A 21,337-nucleotide genomic window follows, 5' to 3' on the forward strand; every position below is an offset into this window, starting at 1 on the left:
TCTTAAATTAACCCATTTCTATTAATCTGTGTATCAGCAAAGGCTGTGGCTTATGGGTAATGTTCTGGTATCTTTCTTCATTGACAGCTACATGGTGTCTTCCTGACTCCGCCTTCTTTCCTCCTCTCTTTCTGCTTGGAATTCTTGCCTTGCTGTATTCTGCTCTGCCATAGGCCAAAGCAGCTTCTTTACTAACCAATGGTATTAAAACATATTCACAGCATACACAGGGGAATCCCACATCAGTATGCAAGTATGTACATATACACATCCATATATCCATGTGATTTATTGTAAGATAAGCAAAACTTTTGGTATACAAGAAAGAATGAATACAAAAGAAAAAAATGAAATCCTTTGATTACAGTCCAAAAATACATTCAGTGGGAATCCTGCAAGAAAGGTCAGTAGACGTTCCAAAAGATATCGACCTCTAGAGCTGGTGATCTGGAAGGACAACATAGAGCCAGCAGCAGGTGTGCCTTAGTGGGAGACCATCTCACATTTCTCCTCTTCCCTCACTGCACTAAACAACAAGTGTTTGTCAACAGGAAGCACAAGTACTGTGAAAGCTGATGCTGGGGAAAGTTTTTGTCTCTACAGGACTAAGAATACCCAGAGAGATCGTTAACCATCAGATCCTAATGAAAAGGCAATGAAGAACTGCATGATGCCTTATATCATGAGAGGACTGTAGCAGCATCAGTAGGTAGAAATCAATGACAATATTTTATTAGCAAAAATCAATTAGGAAATTTAATAATAAAATGAGCCTGATCAAACCAGAAATTGCCATAATTTAATTGTAACTAAATATTGTAAGCAACTGGCAGCGTCTGTGAAGAGAAAGAACAGTACACTGGCAGACAAAAGACGACAACTGAATGGCACTTTTTTTTTTTCAAATCAATTTTAAAAGTATCTAAAAGGGGTCTTGCAAGGAATTTTAAAAATTGGTTAAAATCAAAAGGGATAGTAAGAGAGTTTGAGTTATAAAGCAAATTCTAAAAACATTAAAAGCAAATTGGCATTTTATTCCAAACACAAAGCATGTTAAAAGCAATAAGGATATAGCACTATGACTCTAATGAGAAACTAAGCAATTAAATTACTGGTTTTTAATAAAAAATCATAATTTTATGTGAAATTTAAACATATACGCAAGTTACCATTTTAAACAATGGATGATTAAGGTAATTTACTAAAATAAATTCATTTGTTTAAATGAATTCTTAATTTTTAGATTTCTTTGATTTGTAGTAATTTTCTGCTACTACAAACATTTATGCCAAGATTTTCAATTCAGTCTGGTTTGTAGCAATAAAATTTGGAAACAAAACATCCATCTGGTACATAATTTTTACTTCAGCTATGTCTTAAAAAGCAGGAACATTATGAAGTTGTTATACAAAAATATGTGTATAAAAATGTAGTAAATCACTAATTGTACAGGAAGGTTTAAATGAACCTAGCTGTTGATCTCTTAAGAGGGAAACATTTTCTTCTGGAGAACAGAAGTAATAATTAACAAATGGAGATTTATATAATATAGTCTGTGGAATTGCTATTGGCAGTATTCATGGAGTACTGGCATATTTTAAAAATTCAAGTACATCTTTATATACATATTATAGTATGAACATGTATTTAGATGCAACATTATAATTATGCGTTTGTATGAAAATAAATCAGACAGAGAAGAGCAACGTATGTCCTTTGCTATAGGTGTTCAAGGAGTTACTCTACCAGCTTTGGCAAATAGTAGTCAACTGTCTTCTTAAATTGTGTTGAATTGCCTTGCCCCGAGAAGTATGGCTTATGTCCCTCAGTCAGTCAGCCTATGCATCTACCTGTTCACAGAGAACACCCATATGGGAGCTTCTAGTCCAAGCACATAATGATTTTGCTGGGTCTTCCGAGAGGAAAAGATGGTCTATTTCCTCTGGGCTGCGTTGGCTGACAATGGGTGCTTTGCCACGTATTTGACCACAAGGGAAGTCAGTACAAGAATGAAGCCAATACCTGAATAAAGACAGGTGCAGAGAAAGAGAAGCCGAACACTAAAGATGCCACTTGATCCATTGAGTCACCTGCTAAATTCTGCAGAGGGCTTCTACTTTTCATACAGATCAGGCTTTAGTTGTTGGGGTTTTTTTTCCCTCCCTGTTGCAAAGAGAAGTCTATTCGTCAGATTTTGACTACAGAAATTTCCTGTAACGAATGCATATGTATCTAATGTTACAAATGTATTGCTGCCGAAAGAGTGTGAAAAACATATCTTCGGGTGGTTTCCCGCCTCCTGTGTGATAAATGTCAGGAGTCTAAGGTGCTCTCCTTACAGCTGTACTTGAGTCTGAGGCAGAACTGGTTAGCACTGCTGAGTCTCTCTTCGATGTTAAAGGGCTTGTTGTTTGCAGTGCTAGTGACTGCATTCTGAGACTGCATTCTGAGTCTTGCTCTTAACAGGCAAGCATTCTACAGCTGAGCTACGCCCCCACTCCTAACCGTCTGATGTTATATTTGTTACTCCAGTCCTAACCTGCTTTCAGGCTCTTTACTATTTGAGATTATCCTAATTGCCCTAACAGACGCTGACACCCATCCCTGATGGATTTTCATGAGCCCTGAAAAGGATCAAGAATTTGTTCCCCATTCTGAGAGAATGGGAGGTCAACCTCCCCCCCACACACACATCGGAGTCTCCTCTCCAGACGGTGGCGGTTAGAAGAAGAGTCCCTTGCCAAAGCCATACTTTCTCAGGGCAAGTCACAGAGCACACACTGGTAGAAAACAACACCACACAGCCATTCTAGCCTCAGAGCTAGCATGATTTCCGTGGGGATCTACTGAGGCTACACCACAGCTCAGCCTCTTTCTGCATCTGTTCCTCCTGCCTCCACTTTTCCACAGATTTTCCTTCTGAAGGTGTTCCTCATGGCTGACCTCAGGCACTTCTCTGACTCCAAGCCTATTTTCCAAAGAAGCAAAGGACAGCTTCAATCTTATTTCCCAGTACCCTCACAAATACTCTTTATTTCCTCACACAGATGCCTTCCTTGCCCTTATACTAAGTTCATCCGCGAATCTATATTAGGTGCCCTGCTCCCTCGCTTCTAAATATTTCACCTATCTGTGGCTCTTTCGATTCTTGCCATTTTCAAGACGAGGCTCACTTCCTCCACAAATGCCTTTGCTAATCGTCCATGCCCTGAAGGCCTATATTCCCAGTCAATTCATCTTCAGCTTAAATATAGAGTGAAGGAATCAATGAGCCTTCTTTTTTCGGCAAGAATTTGCCCAAATCTGCTTTCTGGATGTCCTGGCTGCAGCTTCAGCAGGATTTGACCTAGTTTAACATCAGGCAGCCATTGCTGCTTCCACAGCCAGCAGCCTTTCTGCTTAACCTCTCTTCCTCCCACCCTGAGGCTAGTACGCCCACCCACTAAGAATGGGCTGAGTTCCCTGACCCATTGTGTTGGGAAAAGGTTCCTAACTATCATGAGAAGGATTCCATTAAGCTTTCTGATATTGAAATGCATTTTTTTTTTTTACCTAATAGTGTAACACTTCTTAAAGAAATAGCATTCATGCCATATGACAGTTTTACAGAGACCAGAGAATAAGGTACAAAAAAAGAAACAAGGAAAACAACTGTTTCTAAAGTCCTAAAAGAAGTAGCAAACATTTAGCTGCTACCAGCCCTCAGAGTTCCCATCATACATTGCACTTTTGGCATTAACTTGACATATTTCCAGGAAAAGTCACGATTGGTGACTGATAAATTTTACAAATAGAGGAAGTATATTTTCTGGGGGGGGGGGACGGAATTTTTTGCCCCTGGGTCATATAATAGGTCTACTTTTAGGTTTTTGAGAATTCTCCATGCCGATTTCCCTGATAGCTGTACCCGTTTTTAACCCCGTGAGAGTGAACGAGAGTGCCCTTTCACCACGCCCCGCCACTATTTGTTGCTGGCTGTCCTGCTGACCCCACCCACTCTGACTGGAAAGCTGAAATCTCAAAATACTTTGCATTTGCCTTTCCCAGAGTGCTAAGGAAGTTGGACACTTTTAAGATATTTCTTAACCATACAAATTTTTAAAGTTTATTTTATTACTTTCAATTATGGGACTGCACATGTGAGTACAGTGTCTGCAGACAGGAAGAAGAGGTGGAACACCTGGAACAGGAGTTCCAGGGTAAATTCTGGGGACTGAACTTGAGTCCCCGGAAACAGTGGTGCATGCTCTTTACCACCAAGCCTTCTCTCCAGCCCCTTCTTAGCCGTTTTTTATTTGCTTCTTTTAGAGCTCTCCGTTCACAGATGAAGGCCATTTATTAAGTCATTAGTTTTCTTTATCGTTTGTATTTTGAATCCCTTGTGCATTCTGGATATTAATCCTCCTTAGGATGTGTAGATAGATGCTTAGTTTCTCTCCTGTTCTTTTGGCTCCTTTTTCCGTCATTTGATTTCTTTGCTGTGCAGAAATGTTTCCACTTGTCAACTGGTGACCACCTTCACGCATGCGCAGATGGGAAAGTCCCTTCTTAACACCTATAAATTGCAGGGTACTGCCTATGTGTTTTAACCTAGCTCTTTCAGTGTTTCAGGCTTCAAATTGAGGTCTTTGGTCTATTTGGAGTGGGTTTTGATGCAGGTTGATGGATTTGGGTCTAACTTCATTCTTCTACATGCGAATACCCAATTTTCCAACATTTCTGATTGAATATGCTGTCTTTTCTCTGGTGTGTATTTTTGGTACCTTTGTCAAATATGACATGGCTGTAGTTACATTCACTTTTGTTTGTGTAGTCTTCTGTTTTGTTCTATCATCTACATGCCATGCCAGTACCATTCTGGCTTTATTACTATAGCTCTAACATATCTTTGATGTCTGGTAAAGTAATCCGTCCAAAATTATTCCTTTTGTTCAGGATTGCTTTAACTATCCAGGGTCTTCAGTGGCTCCATATGAATTTTGGGGTATAAACTGATATTTATACTATTTTGTCTTATCAAAGAATAGGTGAAATTTTCCTGTCAAAACTGCTTGCTCCCAAATAACCAACACAGAGACTTAATATTACTTATAAATGCCCAGTCGATAGCTTAGGCTTGTTACTAGCTAACTGTTACACTTAACCCATATTTCTTATCTATGTTTCATCACGCAGTTCATGGATTGTTGCTTCATTTTCTATACATCCAGCTTCCTCGGGGGCTGGTGATATCTTTTCTGATTCTATCCTTCCTCCTCCCAAAATCTTCTGTGTCTGGCTGTCTCACCTATACTTCCTGCCTGACTACCAGCCTGTCAACTTTTTATTAATCAATGAGAGAAATACATATTCACAATGTACAGAAGAATTATTCCACAGCATCAAAGATTATAGAACATCTGTATTTTACTTTCTCCATAGAATTTTTCAAAGTTTTGTATTAAGGTTTTGATGCTTTTAGTTTTTTATGTTTTGATGATTTGTTTGAGTTCCTTAGATAGTCTAGCTATAAATCCTTTACAAGATATGTAAAGACAATACTTTCTCCCAGTGTGGCTTACTGCTTCATTTTCTCCTTTTTCCATTAATAGTAGTAGAAGATTTTTATTGTTAAACTTTAAGTTGGTATACAAATATTATGACATTTGAATTCATATTCAAATAGTAACATATATATTCAAAGTATCGTGTGTGTGTTATTTTATTCTTATTTACCCTTCTCCCAGATAGTTCATGCTCCTGTTCTACCTCATGTTCCAATTCTACAACCAAATATTTTACACTTCCATGTACATATCACTTGTACTCACTTGTCTCTAGTCCCTCATGCCTGAATCCTTTCAAACCTCCTCCACCTCATGACACACTTCTGCTTCTCATGTCCTGTAAACACACTGATATAGTCACGTATACATATACATTTATGCCATTATTCTGCATGAAAAAAGTATTCAATATTTGCCTTTTTCATTCTGGATTACTTCACCCTCCATTACAATCTCCAGTTCCACCCTGTTTCCAGTAAGAGGTATTATTTCATTCTCACTTCCTTACAATATGTTTTGATCACACCCATCCCTTTCCTACACATTTCACTTTGTGTTCTTTTTTTCCCAGCCATCAAGTCCAATTTGTGCAGCTCATGTATTCTTGGATGTGTGACTTTTCAGTTTGCAAAGACTGTGGACAATTTTAATAACTATGCTCATCAGAAAAAGTGACCTTTACTTTTCCTTCTCCTCGTGTCTCTCTGGTTTGGATTTCTGGATGGTGACATACAGTGATGTTTTATTTATGTTTCAATAAATAAGACCTGTCTGCAGATCAGAGGGTAAAACTAAGCCTTTAGAGGCCAGGCAGATGGATCTCTGTGAGTTCAAGGCCACCCTGGGCTACACAAAATCAGTGTAGAAACAGATCCAGTGGAGGGGGATCACAACTTTTATCCCACTGCTAGGGAGGCACACGCCTCTAATCCCAGCACTAAAGGGGAATATAAAATGGTAAAAGACAGAGGCTCAGGGCTCAGTCTGCCATATCCTAGCCTTGGGAGAGGTAAGACTTCTCTAGTGGTTTGGTTGCTTTGCTTTTCTGATCTTCATCTGAAGCCCAGTATCTGCCTCTAGGTTTTTATTATTCTTGTTACAGTGCTGATTATGCAGAATGAGTTTGATAGTGTTCCTTCTCTTTTCATTTTATGTAGAAGAGTCTGGGGAAGGTTGACACTAGCTCCTCTTTAGAGACCTGGCAGAATTTGTCAGTTCTAGTCATTCCCGTTCTTCATTTCTCACTCATTGTGTCTTGTTGATCTCTTGAAATTATTATGTCCTCTTAAGTTAATTTGGGTAGATCATATGTGTCTAAAAACGTATACATTTTTTTCTAGAGTTTTCACTTTGTGGATACAACCATGGTTGATTTCATTGTCCAGGTGTCCTTCTGTTCCTCTGCACTTTTCAGATGCTCTCTCATCCATTTGTGAAGCTCTGAGGCTCTCCTTCCTTCCCTCCTCAGAAGAGTCATCTCTCTATATCCCAACTGACCTTCTCAGGGTTACACAGTCAGCTCTCTTTTACCTCAACCTTATCTCCACTATCCTTGATTGTATCCCATAGAGGCCCTCTCTCTCACCCTGACCTTCACAGGTCACACAGAGGCCCTCTCTCTCACCCTGACCTTCACAGGTCATACAGAGGCCCTCTCTCTCAGCCTGACTGTCCTTTATTAGGTCACACAGAGGCAGCTTCCAACGTGCCATCTCACCCTAAAACCACTTTGCCATATTAACAGTATTTTTTGACACCAGAAAGTTATAATTTTGATTAAGTCTGCTTTTCCATTTATTTCATAATGTTCTAGGTCCTGTGTTAGAAGAATTTTTCCATACTATGAGCATAAAGACATTTCTTCTAGAAGTTTTAGAGTTTTGCTTCTAGATATATGTAAATGGCCAATCTCGATTTCTTTTTATGAAATTTTTCATTTCCCAATGCCCAATTCCTAGTATTTGGTTATTAAATCTCCATTTTTGAAAAGACTATTCTTTGTACTCTTGAAATATTTTGGTGCCTGTGACAAAAACAAAGATTTTCAGTGTATGTGTGACTGTAAATGGTTCATTCTTTTCTAATACTCAATTTACCTTCCAAGTATATGTGGAACTTTGGGTGATTTTTCAACCAATGACTATTATTAATGCTGTGATAAACTTTCCAAAACATTCTTTGATGGAATATATATATATATATATATATATATATATATATATAGTTAGATATTCAACAGTACAAATACATTATAAGGAAAGCCTGTGTTCAATTTCAGTAGATAAATCTCGAATCTTGAACGTCTTAGAAAAGCTGTCTATCAATGAGACTAATCTCCAAACCCTAGTAGATACAATTTCTTAAATTATTCATTGCTTACCTTGATCCATTTTTTCTGTACTAATGCATGCATATTTAAATATATTTCAGATGTACTGATAATTAGCTATGTTACATAAACATCATGTTTGAACACTATTAAAGCTCAAAAGACAAATTTCTATAATTTGGTAGATTTTCACTGAAAACATTAAGCATCATTAGTGAATTGATAGGTGTAAGGTAAGTGTAATTTTCAAATATACAAATCTTCTATCTTCTGATCTACTAGTTAAACATGAAAGTGTTTATTGAGCTTTTTTGAGTCTCCACATTGATTGATCCCACTTAGTATGCTAGATCACATTTCCATCTGCTCTCACCTGTTCCCCAGCCTCCAATCCATTAACATACATAGTTCCCTAATATACAAACCTTCACACTTTGAATGCAAAAATATTTTCTCCAAATCAATTGTCTTTTAAATAATAAGGAAAAAATACAGAATAGAGGTCTTTCCTCAATCCTTTGTGATGTGGGCATTAAACTATAATGGTAGATCGTCTCCATCCATGGCTCTTCCAGAATAGAGGGCACAACTGATCCTTCTGATAGCCCTAGAGTATCAAACAATGAATGCTTTTGAATCACAGAGTGCATGAGCATTTCAAGCTACCCTCTACCCCAAACTTCAGCGGACCCACTGTGAACTGCAGTGACTACTTCAAAATTTTGAGAAGAGCTTGTGAGGTAGTAAGGAAACTTCGCAGAATCCTGAGTGTTCAGATTTTTCTTTTCAGTCTATATGTCTTTAGACATTTTTCTCTTTCCATGACTTTGTGAATATCTATACAACTTATGTGAGGAAAGCATCAAACTTTGATATGACTGAATATGGAACAGATGGGATCATTTCTCTATTTTACCTCTTTACCTATAATCTGCATGTGAAAAATTGAATTTAGCTCCATCCTTTCAAAATATCCTCTTTTCAGTGTATTCTGTTCATCAAATAGCAGCATCTTTTACCTCCTTGCTCAGGTAAATTATCATCATTGGTGCTTCCAGTAACCTGGACCTGTCAAGGGGAAGTCCTAAGCATCTCTTAATTAATCTCTCCTCTCCATATCTTCTATCAATAGATTCTACATTTTAAGACCATCTTCTATCATCTTCTATTACAATAGACCTGCCTGGTGAACAGTTCCCATCAGATCTCTCCTCTGTATTCTGAGTAGTCCCCGAAAAGCATGATTGGCAGCATCGTTATCTATTTCCAGTTCTTTATTCTTCCCACTGCTAAGTGAGCGAGCATAGTAGCCCCATCAGAAATCTGGCTCTGGCACCTAGTAGTCATTAACCTGGAAGGGTTACTTCATCCTCCTGACCTCTGCTTGCCATCTATTTTAAAAATGGGAAATAGAAGTATCTCTTTCATTAGGATGACATGAGAAATAAATAATTGAACACATCAAGTCATTAAAATGATGTCTGACTCATTAACAAAAAAATGAAGAATGGAGAGCTTGGGGAAGTCCTAATTGGACTCAGTGAAACTATATATAGTCTACCTTCTGTCTCTCTAGCTTCAAAGACCTTACACCTATACCTTGTATCTCCATTCATAGCTATGCTGTCTTTTCTCCTCAAAAGTTCATTTTTCTCTACTCTGAAGGCATTCTAAAGTGATTCTCTACCTGTACTACTCTTATTGATCAACCACCACTGACCACATTCTCTTTAAGTGTATCTCCCTATGAATACTTCCACATTCACACCATGCTCAGTCAAAATCAACCTGCTTCAGTCACAAGATCTAGCTGCCACTAGTTATAAATCTTTCAACAACTAATGTATCTTATTATATTAATATATAGAGCTTATCATTGTCCTGAAGGCCTAAAAATAACAAAAGAAAATCTGTAATACTCATAAATATATACTAAAACAAAACAAATGAGAAAAGGTATGGCTGACAAAAAAATATTTTGTTTCACTAAATTAAAAAAAAAACATTTCATAATGAAGGACTGGTGATTGGAAAGACATCACACAGGACCGGAGAAATGGTATAGTAGTTAAAACCACTCGTTGCTCTTGAAGAAAACAAAGGTTCAATTTCTAGTTCCTGCTTACTGCTCACAACTGTCCATACTCAGTTCTAAGGAATCTGAGCCCTCTTCTGGTCTTCATGAGTTCTAAGTATACAAATACACACGTCCACACATACACATGCATGTATGTTCTCACCCATACAACACTTAAATACATAGAGTCAAAACACTTATATAAATAAAAATATTTAAAATGTATATATCACATGTCAAAATTAACTAGGCCCAAACTCTCAGCTTCTATAGTTAGAATAACCGTTCTGAAGTTTTGGTGCTGTACATAGGATTTTACACTTTCAACACTACTGAATATATTTTATGTGCGTTATCTACCACCAACAAATGAAAAATTCAAGACAGAGTTGAAACTAGAAAAAATAAAACAAAACAAAACGTGGTTAGTTCTATATCATCTGTTATGATCCAAGTGGCCATTACCTGCATTCAGTCCTTGCTCATCACATAGTGGTAATGTTTTCTTGTTTTCCTTTCCACACATTATACTGCATCCGTGGTATGTCTGTGTCTGTGTATGTCTGTATGTATATGTGTCTTTATATATCTGTGTATCCATATGTATGTATTTGTGTGCATGTGTTTATGTATGATCTATGTGTGTGTGTGTCTGTGTTTGTCTGTGTGTGTGTCCACGTGTGTCTGTGTATCTGTATGTCTGTGTATCTGTATGTCTGTGTATCCATGTATGTATCTATTTGTGTATCAGTGGATCTGTATGTGTATCTATGTATGTATCTGCGTGTGCCTGTATATCTGTGTGTGAATCTGTGTTCGCATCTGTGTGTCTTTGTGTGTCTGTGTGTATTTGTATGTGCCTGTGTATCTGTATGTGTCTGTGTGTGTCTGTGTATGTGTACACACACTAGGCTAGGGTACACACTTAAGTGAGAAGGTATGTTTGTTCCAGCAGTTATGGAGACTAAGATTTCCTCACTACCCAGAATCTTCTGCACACTAAAGTATAATGTAGCAGTATTGTGTAAAATGTCCAAACATATATTCAAAAACTGAGGAAACTCAAACTGGAGCTTGGAAGAAGAGTAGGAAAGGAAGTGCCTGCTTAGAGTGAACATTGCCCACGGATATCCTGCCCCATCCTCTCTCCCTGATTTTGCTGCAGGCCAGAACCTCAGAGCTTCCTCTACTCCACAGACCTCAGACTAACTCAAGTCTTTGAATAGTGGTAATTTAAATCTTGGTTGAAAGGCATAAATATTTTTATTATCTACTAGGATCTCTTTTCAGGTAGATTAATGGCTGAGTAAGCAAACTTCAGAGGACTACATCTGATCAGATATCTTGTTCCTGATTTTAGTGGAGAGCCTTTGAGTTTTTCTCCATTTAGAGTGATGTTGGCTATGAATTCTTTACATTGCCTTTATTTTATTGTGATATATCCTCTGTATTCCTTATTTCTCCAGGACTTTATTAGAAAGAAATTATTGGATTTTGTCAAAGGCAATTCCTACATCTAATTAGATGTTCATACAGTTTCTGTCCTTGAGTCTATGTGGTAGATTACATTTTTTAAACTCATGTATGTTAAACTATTCCAGGATCTCTGGATGAAGATAGCTTAATTATAGTGGATAATCTTTTTTGTGCTTTCATGAATCCATTTTTCAAACATTTTATTGTAATTTTTGCATCTATGTCCAAAATCTGCATTATACAATGCTTCACAGAAAACTTGGAAAGAACTTTAAATTCCATTTTAAAAGACACACAGACACATACACACACAAACAGAAATAATTGTGAACAATAGAGAACTGCTGGAGGTATCACCATCTCTGGTTTGAAGCTATACTGCAGAGCCATTTAATTTAATGAGTAATTTAAACTGCATAACCCTGGCATAAAAACACACATTGATAATAGAACAGACCTGAAGACCCAGACATAAGTCTACACATCTACCACCACCTGATTTTGTACAAAGAAGCCAAAAATACACACTGGAAAAAAAAGAATTTTTTTTAAAAAAAGAGTGTTACAGGACCCCAAACATGGGCAAACCCCAGACCATAGCACAATTGATACCATGATAGAGGTGTCGTTCAGGCCTTGAACTCAGCATGTAGACAGCAATACTTACCAAAATGAGACAAAGATCTAATCCATAAAGTCCATAGTTCTGGGAAAGCTCTTAAATGTACTAACCTTGCCTTTTGGCTTCTGTGGTTCTGCTTCTAGATAACCGTTCTTGTTAACTGAGGTGTGTCAATGCAGGATGTTGTTTTGTGCTTAAAAGCTCTCGCTGAGAAAGGCTTGGAACTACACTGAGATCCCAAACACCCAGTGTAGTTACCAGTAAGCTAATAAAGACTCTTTGTTGACTTAAACCAGTGTCCAAACGGTATTTTCTGGAGAATACCTCACAATAGTGCTGGTAAAACTGAATAGTTACACCTAGAAAACCAGGACTGAATCCTTACCCTCTCTACCAGTCACAAAACAACTCCAAATTGATCGAGGAGCTCAACATAATACCCGATGACCTGGTTCTGGCTGAGCAGAAATGCCTTTATCAGCTATTTACTCAATGGAGTTAATATCTAGAACACACAAACAACCAAAACCACTACACATCAAAAAAACAAATCTAATTAAAAAATGAATATGGAACTAAACAGAGTTCTCAAAAGAATAAGTGTAAATTGTTGAGAAACATCTTTTAAAAATTTCAACATATTATCCATCAGCTAAGTGCAAATTAAAACTACTTTGAGATTTCAGATTTCATCTTACTCTTGTCAGAATGACCAAGATTAATTAAAAAAAAGAAACAATAACACTGTGTAATCATGGCATAGAACACGGTGGAATTGAGCTGGTACTCAGCTGGCTTCCATCCCTACTAGATAACATTCATAGTATTGAAAGGATCTATACACAATAACAGAGGAGAAAATAATCATCATCCTCATTCATCTGCTACAAACCCTGCAAGCTATAATAATGGTCTCCTAACAAAATATGTCCATTGTTATAATAATGGCATCAGTGATTGCAGAGTACCTAGCTACTGTCTGATTGCATTTAAGGTCTATTCCATAAGATAGAATCTATATGTGATGCTGTTAATGAAGTCAAGAATAGGAAACTAGATAGGTTATAGACCTTATCAGAAAACCTGAAACTATTGTTCTAATAAATTAGTACAGAAATAACATGAGTCCTAATGATATATTGCTATATCAACATCACTATCTTAGTGCATCATTTAGCCCACATCAGAGAAGTCTCCTCTTGCAGTAGATGACAATTACACAGAGAGCCCTAACTGGGCAACATGCAGAGAGTCCAAGACTTCTGTGTGTCCAGGAATAAATGGGATGTCTTTATCACACCTCTCCCCTCAAGGCTTAAGGAATTATGAGGAAGTTGGACCAAGAGGATTTTACAAGCCAGATGTGGTATGCAACTCCAAGAATCTATGTTTTCTAGACACCCTCAAGCAGATGCCTATGTGAACTCACAAAGACTGAAAGCACGCACAGTCCTACACAAATTCAAGCTACACAAAACCCAATCCAGCATGGGGGAGAAGTGGACACAAAAGTCTCACCTCTAGCTGAGAATCTATTCACAGCTAGATGAATCAATCTAGATGGCTGCTAGGTGAGGTAAAAAAAAAAAGTTCTCTCCAATGGAGTAACACTGGGCACTTCAACCATATTTGGTCAACACGAATTGAACTCCATGCTGTTAGTAGCTTTATTCTTTTTCCTTTGTTTTTAAGGGGAGAAAAGGAACTTAAAGTTGGTAGCAAGAAGGCTCTGGGAGGAGTTCGGGGATGAGAAAGAATATGGTAAGAAAAATATTGTAAGAAATTTTCAAAGAATAAATAATCTTTAAAAACTGACATTAGAAGTTGGCATGGGCATGTGAAAAGAGGAAATTTTATTTACTGCTGGGAGGAATACAAACCGGTACAAACAGTATGGAGATCAGTGTGGGGGTTCTTCAAAAACCTGAAACTTGACCTACTATATGATCCATCTCTACCACTCTCTGGCACATAACCAGAGGACTCAAAATCCTACCCCACAGTTACTGCTCTTTCATGCTCACTGTTACTCTATTCACAACAGCCATAACATTAGGAAACAGTCTAAATGAAGATAATGAATGGATAATGAAATGTGGTGCATTTACACAATGAAATATTATTCAGCTGTTAAGAAAAAGAAATTTGAAAATAGTCATTTAAATAGATAGATCTAGAAACAATCTTTCTAAGTAAGATAACACAGAAAAGCAAATGTTGTTATGTTAGGGCTCATTTATGGATATTAGTGGTGAATCTTCAACGATGTGTGTTTCATTTGTGATGGGACAGAACCAGAAAACTGACAAAGTCTTTGCAAGAGCTAGAGACAGTGGGTAATTACGGAAATTGTCTTCTGGACACAGCAGGACAGCTGCACATGTAAGCTCTCACAGCATGCATACCCTTGTGCAAGCCCAGGCCAGACAAAATCCCAGCACGGAGAGAAGGCACACAATCTCACCCCTGCCCATGGCTCTATTGCTAATTGTTAGCTTTGGAAGAGAGAGAGACCGTTTTCTCCAAGAGTTAATACCTGGCTAAGTGAATCATGTTTCAGGGGAAGATCATCCCATGCATCCAAGAATATCTCAGTAGCACAAATTGGTTTTAAAGATTTTTTTTTTAAAAAAAGAAAAGAAAAGAAAGAAAGAAAAGGACAAAAAGTTGGATGGATAGAGAAGGATAGTGGATCAGGGAAGAGTCCTGGGAGGGAAGGTGAGTATGATCAAAACATATATGAAGATATCAACAAACAAGCCAACAATAACAAAATATTTAAAGAGATTCAATTTCTTATTTCATAGTGGAGTTTGTGAGGTGGGTAGTAGAATCCTTGACCTCTTGTTGATCTATGCATTACAGTTGCTGTGGGGGTCTCCTCCATCTTACCTGGTCTCAATTGTTCCCAATCTATTCAAATAGGTTACTCTATTGTCTTGGTGTCCTTTTACCTTCTACCATAGGAGAAGTTGCAAAGGGATGCAGTGTCTTCGCACTAAGCTGTTTATGAAAGAGGACTGACACAGGGAGGTGGATCTGTTTTTCTTAGCCTCCAATAGGTTTGGTCTCAGGTATTTTATTCCAAGGTTGTCCTGAATCATCTCCACTTGGCTCCCAGGCTCCCCAGAGGTATTGACATCTATGAATAAGTGCTATGATTATGGTCCTGTGACAGAATGATGGTTAAATCCTCCTATTCTACCATCTTTCCCATGCCATCCTTTCCATTTTACAGTCTTGGAAAGTATAAAACACACACTGAGCAGATGGCCTGCTATTTCTTTTTTTTTTTTTGAGAGAGAGAAGAGAAAGTAGATATTTATACAAAGACTTGTACTCAAATGTTCATACAGCCTTATCTGTAATACTCCTTGACTGAAAATAGCCTACATTCTCAAGTGAATAAACAAATTGTCATATATATTTGCAATGCAAAAGTACTCAGCAATAAAAATAACTCAGTAATAATCTATAGTGCCATAGAGATGATTGATGGTTACCTGGAGTTGAGTGCTGAGGATGGAATCAAAGAAGCAAAGAGGTAGTGTTGAAAAAAAAAGAGCACGAAGAAATCTCTGATGAATATATTTATTATCCTAGTTAAAATGCACACGTATGTCAAACTTTGACAGATTATATCATTTAAATATGTAAAATTGTAAACTGCATCAGTTAAACTTCAAATTAAAAATAAAGGAGCATGTCTTCCTTTGACTATATACAGTCATGTAGAAAGGCATAATACATTTCAAGCAATGTAACACTAAACTTATCAGACTTTAACTAAAGCATACATTGACAATACAAAGATCAAACCATACTATATTCACTGCTTCATGATATAAAAGCAAATAAATATCACTTTTACAACATTTTATTCTCTAAAACATCTAGAGGTGGGCACTGCAGGGCTCTGCAGCAGTTTTAGGAGGTTGGCGGTAATCTAGGCTGTTGTATCCTTGCTTCTGCCATGCATTTAGGAAACACCTCAAGTATCAGCAGTTAAGGGCATTGGCTGCTTTTCTAGAGGACTTAAGTTCAGTTCCCAGCATGTACATGGTTTCTGACAACCATCTGTAACTCCAGCTCCAGGGGATTTGATACTTTCTCTGAATCTTTCTACAGGTTATTATTCATGCTCATGGTAGACATATATACATTCAGGCAGAATATTAATACATAAATACATCTAACTTTTGTCTAAATCAGCCACCATCAAGTCATTTCAGCAATAGAAAAGAGACAAGGTGTAATAAGCAAGATTCTCTGTTTAAGGACATCTACCAGAACTCACAGATAGCACTTTCAAAGCTATGCCATTGGCCCAAAGTGAGTTGTATGGCCACACCTTCTTCAGTAACTACTTTGAGAATTCCAATTTTTAGGTTTTCACAAGGTCAGCTTGATGTCTAAGGTATAATATATAAGAAAGTGAGCTAAAATGTATGCCAAGAGCAACTAGCAAGTTCAAAGTTAGCCTGTAAAACATTTCCGACCTGAGAGAAGAACATTTGAACTTTGAAAGTAAAGACAACATCCATGCATGACTCAAACACTGTTGCGGGATATTCAATCACACTGTGAACCCTGAGTTTGCATTTGCATTAATTAAATAAAATCATCCTTAGGTCAGGAGGCTGAGTTAACAACTAGTTCACAGAAAGTAATCACAGAGAGTCAGAGGGTGTTTGGAAGACGATAGAGAAATGCACAAAATGTAGAAGGGAGCAACTTTGTGTGGCGTGGTTTCTGTTATTTCAGCAGAGTGGAAGGACACTTTCAGAGCAACTGGCAAAGAGAAACGGCCAGTTAGTTGCTATTTAACCTCTCTGAGCTAGTAGGTTTTCACCCCAGCCTCTGTGATAAACAAAATGATAGAGCTTTAACTAAAAGTTATATTTGGTGGCAGCAACAGAGTCGGTGCCTGCAGGAATGGAACTCCCACAGGCTGCAGCATGAGTGGCCAGGCCACTGCCAGAGAAGCAGGCCAGTACCTACAGAGTTGCAGTTGCTGGCTAAAAAACAGCAGGAGACTAAAGTGCAGTCTCTGTACTGATGGAAAAACATTGCACAGCTCATATTTAGTATTTATTACAGAGTAGAAAGGGTATCGAATTTGTGCTTTTCTGTGTGTATGTATGAGTGAGTATCTCTGTGTGTGTCTGTGTGTGTGTGTGTATGCATGTGCATGCAGGTGTCAGCAGATACACAGCCATGTATATACATGTGCTTGTGGAGGCTAGCAGTAAACATTGGATGTCTTCCTTTATTGCTCTCTACTTATCTTTTGAAGCAGATCTGTCACTGAACCCAGAACTCACCCATTTGGCAGATTCACTGGCTGGCCATCCCTAGAGATCCTCTGTCTCTGCCTCCCCAGCAATGGAATGACAAGCAGATGTACCACCAGGCCCTACTGAACACACAGTGGGTGAGAATCTGCAATCAGGTCTTTAGGCATGCAGGGCAAGCCCTTTACTAACTAAGCCATCTCCCCAGCTCTGTTTTTCAAGAATAACTTCAGCTTATTATTCTTCTTTGTGGCTGTCTCTTGGTATTGAGAATTTGTATACAATGAACTGAATAACTCATTATGCTTTGTAAGGATAGAATGATCATGTAGCTCTTAATGCTAAAAGTGTCTCATAAGTCATATCTGCTCCTCTTGTTACATCAGTCAAAGATACTTATAAGGCAGTACTAAGCTTTATCCCACGAGGTACACACCAAGCTCAATGCTTTTCTGGAAGGAAGTCTTCCTACACCTCACTAGGACCCCTTGACACCCCACTCTTCTTTCCACCTATAACAACGAACAAAGCATCTGCCCAGATAAGTGCCCTCCAAGAATCATAATTTTACATTGAGAAAAATACGTTACTCACTTTTTTTTTTCATTCATTTTCAAACACACTGCTTTTGAGAGAGCACAAGCTGGGACTGTGTGATTATGGGACTGATTGCTGCTACATTTTGGGGGAAAGAACCAAGATCTAAGACTGTGAAGACCCATGGTTCTTAACCTGTTCAGGTCGCTCAAGCCCCTGGAGAAGAAGGAGGAAAGTGGCACAAACTTTCCCTTTCTACGATTTGATCCTTCATAGAGAGCTCTATTTTTTAAAAAATGAATTTGATGAAGCAGTAGGTGTCTCTAAGGAATGACCAGGGCCTCTCACAACATGAAAAAGGCCGAGGTTACTTGATTCTTTTATTTAGTTTCTTTCATTCTCGAGACACTAGGATGTTAAAAACGTGGAATGGGCGTTCTTGAATGATAGAATATGTAGTTCAGAGAGACACTCCAGGAAGATAATTTAACAGCTGAAAACTATATGGAATAATATTCGGTCTTAGAGACTCTGGAAATTGCCTTAATGACATACTACAATCTGCTAAACAGCTCCTAAAGGAAAGGAATGCTCGTTCACTGAGAACAGTGAGTAGCCATGACATTCAAGCTAGAGTATCCACCCGGTACACTCAAACTAGTTCCTTATTTTAGACACTCTACCCTGTGGGTGCAGCAGAGAAGACATGGGCAGAAGGAAGGGTTCCCTCTATTTGGCAGGGGTCTTTGTGGCTTTACCTTGGAAAGAGTAGGCTGGATGGTGTCCCTGTTCATGTCCAGCTCTATACAGCAGAAGTTTACCCAGGCCAGGATGCTGAGGTATCTTTTTTCTCACTTTGTATGGATGTTATTCTACATATGCACAGCATAGCTGAACCCTTAATTTCTGACCACCTCATACCAACTCACTTGAAAGATAAACTTCCCTATAGGGAGGGGCAAGGAGAGAAGAAGAGAAACTGCCCTCCCTTCCCCAGTACTTTTATAAATTGGGATGTCACTCCAGAAAAGCAGAATTCTAGACCCAATTTGCCTTGGGGACCTAAGGGTTTTCTAGGGTGAATAGAAAGCCATGAAAATAACAGCCTTTGCAACTCCATAGCTCTGCCAGATGAAACTCATTTTCCAGGAAGAGAAAGAATAGTTTGTGTAAGGGAAATGTCTGAAACAACAGAGATCTTCATAAAGAACAAATATGAAAGCTCCCAGGTAAAAAAAACTGTAGTAACCAGTGTAAAACAGAACCAAGAAGAAGAGCCCTCTTCTACACACTAATTAACTAGTTATAGGCCCAGTCTATGAGATGGAACCCATATCTGTCACGCTTGGGTGACCAAGAATCTGTGACTAGATAGACATTCATGAAAGTCAAATACCACTTTTCTTCTAAAGAAACACAGCAATAAAATGACTCCTGATGACATTCTGCTGTACTCATAGATCAGTGTCTTGCTCAACCATTATCAGAGAAGCTTCCTCCTGCAGTAGATGGGAACAAAAGCAGAGACCCCCTAATTGGACAATGTGCAGAGAGTGAGACCTTATAACACTCAGTCCTTAATGAGATGTCCCCATGACATCTCATGACCTCAGGTCAGGGAAATTTAGTGGAAGAGGAGGCAAAAAGAATGGAAGAGTCAGGAGGGATGAAAGACATCAAGGAAACACGGCCTTCTAGATACAACAGAGCTGATGCATGTATGAGCTCACAGAGACTGTGGCAGCATGCACAGGCTTGCACAGGTCTAAGCCAAATGGGTTCCAGCACTGAGACAGAAAATGGACACAAGTGTCCATCCCTAGTTAGAATCTATCTCCAACTGACAACTGCTGACAAAGACAAGAATTTGTTTTCTCCAATGGAGTCTCACTGGGTGTACAAACTACTTAACAACAGACCCTATACCCAGCAGTAGATGGTCAACACAAAACAAATGCAGTGGCATTTTTTTAGATTAATTTTTATCTTGGTACATTGTCTGGATTTTATATCATCATCATCATCATCTTTACCTAAGAGATCTTATGCATACATATTATGGTAATTTTGTGTTTTTACTGGATTTCTATATAAACAAATGTGTGTCTCTGCATCTGTGTTTCTTGTGCTTTTTCTTTTTGGCTATTTACATTCTTGGTTTTCATGTGTTTGTTTTGTCCTGTTCTTTATTGTTGTTGTTGCATTCTGTTTCGTTTGATTGATTTTATTTATTTGTTTTCTAATGTGAGATGGGAGGAAAGGAAGGAAGGAAGGAAGGAAGGAAGGAAGAAAGAAGGAAGAAAATGTGTGTGATTTGAGTGCATGGGGAGGTAGGAAGAAGGAAGAATCTTGGAGGAGTTGGGGAAAGGAAGAAGAAGAAGAAGAAGAAGAAGAAGAAGAAGAAGAAGAAGAAGAAGAAGAAGAAGAAGAAGAAGAAGAAGAAGAAGAAGAAGAAGAAGAAGAAGAAGAAGAAGAAGAAGAAAGTCGAGAAGTCGTCCTCTTGGTGTTTGACTGTGGATGTCAGAAAAGGCTATGGACCTGTACTGGGTACCTGCTCTATTGAGGTACAATTACTGAGCAGTTGCAAAGAGATGTATGAGTGAGCAAGGTTATATTGGATCCAGGCCACACAAAGAGATCCATCAACACCAGGCAGAAATTTCACTTCACATGGGGCCTTAAGCAAAACTACTCACCAAATCGTGACTAATGTTATACTCTGATTTAGGGATGACTGTTAGAAAAGTAGTCTTAAAAATAATATTAGAGTTATTGCTTGTGGACTAGAAAAAAACTGTGTCCTCTTGAGAGAAACCACAGAGGGAATTCCCAAAGAAGTTTGAGGTTAAATGCAAAACAAAATAAGTAGAAGTTCTCTGAATGATACAGTAGCAAACCACGGACCATTGAACATTTATAAAACAAAAGCTTACTTATTGTGGAAACTGAAACAAGGTTTGACTGAAATGTTAAACCATGAACAACTAAGGGATGATAATAATATTGCTTTAAATTTGAGCAGACTTCAGAGGCCATGCACCATGAAGAAAATAGACCTAGACAAGTCATAAACAAGCAAGCAACAATAACTGTGTCCAGAAATACCACAGTATTATCTAAAATCTCCATTTTAGGAAGGTCTTTGATACTTGCGGAAGGGATAGAGTGGAAATAATGCAGGACCAGAGACAGATACCAACTGGTTACATTTCTAACTAGGCAAGAAAAATTAATGACCTGAATGCTCACAAGAACTGTGAGCAGAGAAAGGAGAAGGAAATTGATTCTCCAGCCTTGAAAGTATGTAAAGAACTAAATATTGGAATGAATAGGTCAACAAAGAGAGAACATGAGACAAAGAATGAAATACAGATAACTAATAACTGATAGTATGTGGATTTGCCTGCTATATTTTCGTTTTAGGAATAGAAAAATACTTATTAAACATCGAATTGT

Source organism: Myodes glareolus, chromosome 13, assembly GCF_982192425.1.
Source record: "Myodes glareolus chromosome 13, mMyoGla1.1, whole genome shotgun sequence".
Lineage (NCBI taxonomy): Eukaryota > Metazoa > Chordata > Mammalia > Rodentia > Cricetidae > Myodes > Myodes glareolus.